Source organism: Miscanthus floridulus, chromosome 10 (assembly GCF_019320115.1).
Source record: "Miscanthus floridulus cultivar M001 chromosome 10, ASM1932011v1, whole genome shotgun sequence".
NCBI lineage: Eukaryota > Viridiplantae > Streptophyta > Magnoliopsida > Poales > Poaceae > Miscanthus > Miscanthus floridulus.
In genome coordinates, this window is record NC_089589.1 from 41,253,628 (window position 1) to 41,260,326 (window position 6,699).

The 6,699-nt window shown below is 45.9% G+C and overlaps 1 pseudogene; it reads right to left on the reverse strand.

The window, feature by feature from the left end:
* Positions 1–4,655: 4,655 nt before the first annotated feature.
* On the reverse strand, positions 4,656–5,398 carry LOC136488475 (uncharacterized; annotated as a pseudogene).
* Positions 5,399–6,699: the final 1,301 nt, after the last annotated feature.

Genomic DNA, 6,699 nt, shown 5'->3' on the forward strand with positions numbered 1-6,699 from the left:
TCGTGACAAGGCGTTAATTTGGAATGATGTCTTGGTACATTTCACGCTCCAAACAGATGGTTATGATGATATAATAGATGGTGATGAATTGAAGGAGCGAGTTAGGGATTCGGCAATGAAGAAGATGGCCACCCAGTTTCAGACTTAGAAGAAACACCTATACACGACGTATGTCAAGAAGAACATAGCACCAGATTTTACTGTCCCAGGCCCGATCTCAAAGCAGAGGCCCTATTGGGATGAGTTTGTACAGTACAAGACTTCGGAAGAGGGTGTGAGTCGGGTGATAAAGAACCAACGTAATGCCCAACAGAAGACATACCACCATACCTTGGGATCAGGTGGCTACCCGACTGCCATTAAGAAGTGGAACAAAATGGAAGCAGACCTTCTTGCCAAGGGTATCAGACCAGAATCACTCGAGTGGGGAGAACGTGCAAAGAATTGGTTTTTTGCTCATGGGGGAACACTAGACCAGGAGATAGGGAAGTGCGTTTATGGCGCAAGACTACAAGAAGCTGCAGAAAGATTGTTTTATGCTCAGAGAGCTACTGCTAGTGGTGCGTTCAGGCCCAACAGAGAGAAGGATGAGCTGACATACGCCATCGGGACTATTGAACATGGTGGCCGAACTAGAGGCAAAGGAAGTGTTTCATGGGAGCATGGATTCCCTCAGGACAGACCTTCCTACAGAAGTCGCCAGAGAAAGAAGGAAGAAGAGGCACAGCGGCTCCAGAGGTTGGAGGAAGCGGTGCGTGAAGCACAGGAGCGGGAAAAAAACCTTGAAGCGAGAATGCAGGAGGAAATCAAAAGGCAAGTGCAAATAGCAGTGAGTGCAAGCAAGCAGGCATCAGAGCCAGGAATCAACATTAGCCAATCTGTTCAGTTGAAAAGCAGCTGCGCTTCCACGGAGATACCAAATCAAGGGGACACAGGACTGCGCTTCCCTGTGGATGACGTCACTGAACCTTGTACAACGTGTGAGCTACACATTCCGAAGGAGAATTCCACAATCAAGGTGGCTATCGGTCTTGTTAATCCTATCGACCGAACCAAGACACCAAGGATTCATGGGAATATAATCCAAGAAGGATATGCTACCATCTCGGTAGATAAAGCTAAAAAAGGTTTTAGTGATTTGCCTCTTGATATTCCTGGAGGTGATGGCGAGAAGACTCTAGGAGAAGCGGAGAAGACATTCATTCTATGGCGCAAGCGCTACATCATCATTCCAGGGATGTCGGCTCCACCTCCTCCTGAACTACCTCACCATAGGTACGTGCGGATGAAAACACTACATCATTAATTTGTATTGGCTTAAATAATTAACAATCTGTTCATAATAATATGTCATTCCTTTTTTTTGTAGCAGATCCTCCCCCAACCTAAATCCAATTGTTCAATCACCAGATCATCATAGTGCTCTGTACGATGACATTGTGTTGGAAGACGAGGCTGCATCCACACCCTCTCCAAGGAGGTCTCCAACGCCGCAGCCGCCACCTCCAAGGAGGTCTCCAACGCCGCTGCCAACACCTCCAAGGAGGTCTCCAACGCCTCCCCCGCCCCCGCCTACCAAGAAGCCTAGCAAGAGGCCAGCCCCTCAAACGAAGAACCAGTCCCCGCCTGCAAAGAAAGCCACCGTGAAACCAAGGGCTATTCCCAAAATAATATCTGAAGAGAAGGAAGAAGGAACTGATGCATATAAAAAAGACATGTCTAGATTCTATGACAAACTTAAAATGAATCAAGAAGCAAGGAGAAACCCAGAGAAACCGTACTTCTTCGTAGCTCCGGATATTTTAAGAAAAAAGGTGACTTCTTACCAGCAACAACAGCGGGAATCTCGTAAGCCGTCCAAATCAATGTTATCAGACTATGACCGCACTCTCACCAAGTCAATTGAGGCAGCACAGAAAAAGAAGCGGGCAGGGAAAGGAGTTGCCCAACTCGGACAACAAGCGCACCAATCAATCCCCCCGCTAGTTGTTGGTAATGAATATGGTCCGAATTTAGGATTAATGCATCAGGCAAACATACCTCCGGATGTCGATTTGGATCACCTTGGTGAATTTCTTGATGAGACTGGTCTCGACCTTTACCAGATGTTTGGTGATGGAAACATTGAGAGTGCGGCGGAGGTTGATATTTGGAAGAAAAAATTTGTACTAGGCCAGAGTCTATACAACCCTCAAGCCTTATCTGATCTGGGGACGCAAATGTACCTGATAAACAAGTGGTACATGCAGGCGTCTACCAGTGGAGACTTCTGCGTTGGTGTCAGAATTAGAGACGAACATTGGTTCCGTGGCGATGATGTTATGTATGTTGACTTTGCAGAATTTCATCAACTATGCCACCTGACCTCTCTGGACAAAGTTATCATTAGCTGCTATTGCCTGTAAGTAATAATTCTTTCGATCTATTATTAAACTCATCATATGTGTGTATATGCATATAAATTATCCTAACAAGTACTATATATATGCAGATTTACAATGACAGAGCTCAGAAAGGAAGGCTGCAATGAAATTGGTTTTGTTGATCCCCATATAGTATTCAAAGACCCAATTACTCCAATGACTAATTGGAAGTCTGAGTCAGAGAGTAACCTCATGAACTTCTTAGTGAACCAACGCCACAAGAAGGATATACTCTTTCCCTATAACTTCAAGTGAGTGTTAATCATGTCGATCATAGCCTTAATGGCTCATATGTTGATTCTAGTTAATTAATGAGTGTTATGCGTTATATCCTATAAACACATGCAGCAATCACTGGATATTGATGGACATCGATCTGGTGAAAAGTCACTTGATAATCTATGACTCGATGAGAAAACCACAACAAGACTACCAAGATATGATAGATATTATCCAGAGGTAATTTCGGGATCTCTAGCAACTATATATACACACAAACATGATGATTAACTATATCTGATGACGTGGCAAATTTTTTATTGGGCAGTGTTTGGAAAACCTTTATTGAGAAGCAACACATGGAAAAATGCAAAGCGCCACTGAATGTAATCCCATTGAAAGTAAGTCCCCTGAATCGCATCATCTTTATTAATTAAACATATAGCTTTCACCGGATCACCAGATTGGATGACAAATCTTTTTCTCGTAAAGTGGTGTCTGAGGCAGGAACAGGGGAACAACTACTGTGGTTACTATGTTTGCAAGTTTATCAAGGTGCTCTCCCAAAGAACTCCTACAGAGAGACTCAAAGTACGTTAAAAATACACTATATATTCATTTAATTATTATTATTGATTGTATTACTATGTCTTTATATATATATATGTACATATATTAATTTATTTTCCTTTAATTCAAACTTGTAGACTCGATGGTTGGAGGAAAAGGTCATACGGCAAGACCAAATCAAAGCAATTCAAGAGTCTATAGCCGGATTTTTTAATGAGCAGGTCATCGATTCCAAGGGCGAGTTCTACTTCGACCCAACACTGCCATTGAAGCCAAGCTAGAGGATGAGAAGAAACTTGTTATGTCACAACAACTATAATGCAATCTTTTGTAATATATGCACATGAAATAATATAATGTAAAATACACATATGCATGCATGCATATAAATATATATATGATGCATGCATGCATATATATATATATATATATATATATATATATATATATATATATATATATATTTCTATGCTTGAATTGTGTGATTTAATACGTTCATTGTGCTTGAACCGAAACATACTATATGCGCGTATAAATGTATAATTAGCAGCGTACAATACGACTTCGAAAACCTATTTTGAAAAGAAAACAAAAAAATGAAAAGAAAAGAAAAAAGAAAAAAACCTTTAGTCCCGGTTCGTATTACCAACCGGGACTAAAGGTGCCGGCCATCGTGGCATGTCAGGAGGCACCTTTAGTCCCGGTTGTTGTTACCCACCGGGACTAAAGGTCCTCCTTTAGTCCCGGTTCCTGACCCGGGACTAAAGGACCCCCCCTTTAGTCCCGGATGCTTGCTCCCAGGTGGGGAACCGGGACTAGAGGGGGTTCCCCACCGGGAGTAAAGCTCGGTTCTCTACCAGTGGGACTTGGTTTGCGACCTGAACTATGTAAAATTGTACTGTTTTGCAATGCAAATACATGTGAAATGGTGGATGAGTTATGTTTGTCTGTGTATCAAGGGGAGAGCAGGAGGCTACTTCATGCGTGGCACATGCTGTGTATTCAAGCTGATGTAGGCAGACTCGTTCTCCTTGCTGCTCTTGCAGTGGGCAAACTCTGATGACCAGTCTGAATAACTCGTGTTCGAGCTGCAGAACAGATCTTGAACTAAAATCAGGCTATATTTTGACCTCGGGAAATGTTTGGAGTACTGAAATCAAGTTCAGAAAAATGCATAGAAAGAAATGTAACATATTCCCTCCCCATTTTTCTACATTAGCTTTGACTACACGAAACAAGAGGAACGGTTACTATAACTGTAAAGGCCAAGAAGCTATGCACTGTTCTTCTATCTTGATTATTGGTTATGATTTACTTTACGCAGAATCGAACTCGGATGAAACCACAGTTGACAAAGTCCACACTGAAACATGTGAGTTAGCTCTATGAACTTAACCTAAAATAGTTTGTGGCCCTAAACTCGTATATGCTCAAGTGCTCAGGTCAGGACAGCGTTGGGTGGCTCAACGACGCCATCAGCGACAAGCCCGTGCTCACCTGCCCATGCCACTGATGCCTTGTCAACCCACGCACGCTGCACGCATGGCCGAGTTAACAGAAGAAGAAGACGCACCGTTGGAAGTGGAGGCTGCGGGCACAGGCTCCTCTTGTACGGAAGCTTCATGGGGTCCGCCGACGGGTCCCAGAGCACCCGCGGGTACACGTACGGCACGCCGGCGTCCGCACCAGGCCTGGGCAGGGCGCTAAGTGAGAGTGGCAGCGTCGGAGGGTGCATCGAGAGGAGGTGGCCGGATACACCGCCACCGCCGAGGTGCGCGGCCCTCGACATGGACATGGCAGCGACTCCCTCCATCTTCTGCTCCTTGATCCGCAGCTGCTCGATCTGCACCACGTCGAGGCCACGCTGCGGGGCCACGCTGCGGGATCTTCTTGGGCTTGCTCTTCTTCGACGCCCGCACCACGCCGGTGGCCGCGCCAGCGTCGGCGCCGTTGCCGTACCTCGGCAGTTGGTGATGGTGGTTGTTGCAACGACGGGGCTGCCGGCATCGACAGCACGAAGGATGGTGCCAGACGCACGATGATGTCGTCGTCCATGCTATGCTTCATGTCCGCGACTCCGAGGACAAGGTCGGCGGTGACAACGCCTACAACATCCCCTCGCATCACTGCCATCACCATGTGGGGGACCGCCCCGACCCCCACCTCAAGACCTGATTCACCGTCATCCATGCCGGATCTGCCTCATCTCCACCGGATCAGGGCGCCATGACGCCGGATTGGGCGCCGCCATCAATGGAGGCCGTCACGGGAAGAGGAAGGGTGGGACGGCTGGCGTCGTGGGAGACGAAGCGGTGGATGGCAGCAGGCACGGGAAGAGGAACGATGGTAGCAGATGTGTGAGAGAGGGAGAGGGCGGCCGCACATGGCACGCACGGCCGTCCCTCGCCTGCCGCCGCCCAGGCATCAGGTGCTCCAAACTCCATCGGGGAGCGGATCGCCGTAGTAGAAGGTGGAGGGCGTGTCGGACGTGGGCTCGTACACCCTGAGCGGTCCGAGCAGCAGAGGGGCGCAGCGCTCATGGATGGACGGAAAGATGGAGATGGAGTGACCTGAAGGGCGCCGATTGGGGGAGCGGGGAGGTGGTGCCGATTGGGGGATCAGGGAGGTGGTGCCGATTGGGGGATCAGGGAGGTGGCGGTGATTGGGGGAGCGGGGACGCGGAGAAGATCGTTCTGCTAGGTGGAGGATCGCACGTTGGGGGAAGGGATGGCAAGCGAGGAAGCTAGGGACCGCGCGGGGAAGGGATCGACGTTGGAACGTGACACCAAAAAAAAAAAATGTCTACTTTTTAGTCTTCTTACTTGTGGAAGATTAGTAAGGTGTACATGAGTTTTTATTTTTGTAATATATTTTAGAATATATTTGTCGCTATTATCATAGAGAGGAGCAATCACCTTAGCCTATTACAATTGCGATAGAGGACTACATGACATCTCACATTTATCCTATCTTGACACATATCTATGGTAATGCTTTTCTTTGCTTTATATAATTAAAAGTAGATGTTCAAAAATATAGCCATACAACTCTAGATGTACCATTGTGGCTCTCTTGGCTACTATAGCCAAATAAAAAACACTCTCAGAATCCTCAACTATATATAATTCTTCTTAGCCATCCCATCTCAAATGCAACTTCACATTTATCTAACCATTGTGTTATGCTATATATACTTGTTTAGAGGACATGTTATAGACCTCTTAATTGAGATTTACTTACATATTACATCACCTATTGTACTTTTCCTTTAAAAAAACAACTGTACTTTTCCTTTTAGAAGACGTAAGTTATAAAGACGTATTTGTTCTGTTTTTCTTTCACTTAACATCTTTTCCGCAACTTTGACCAAATCTTGATAGAAACATTTTTCAACATGAATGTAACGACACATGTACCTTTACACAAAACGGTAATGCTCTGTCCAGGACGTCTGTCCGAACAAACGGCCCCATTGGTGGGCCGCGAT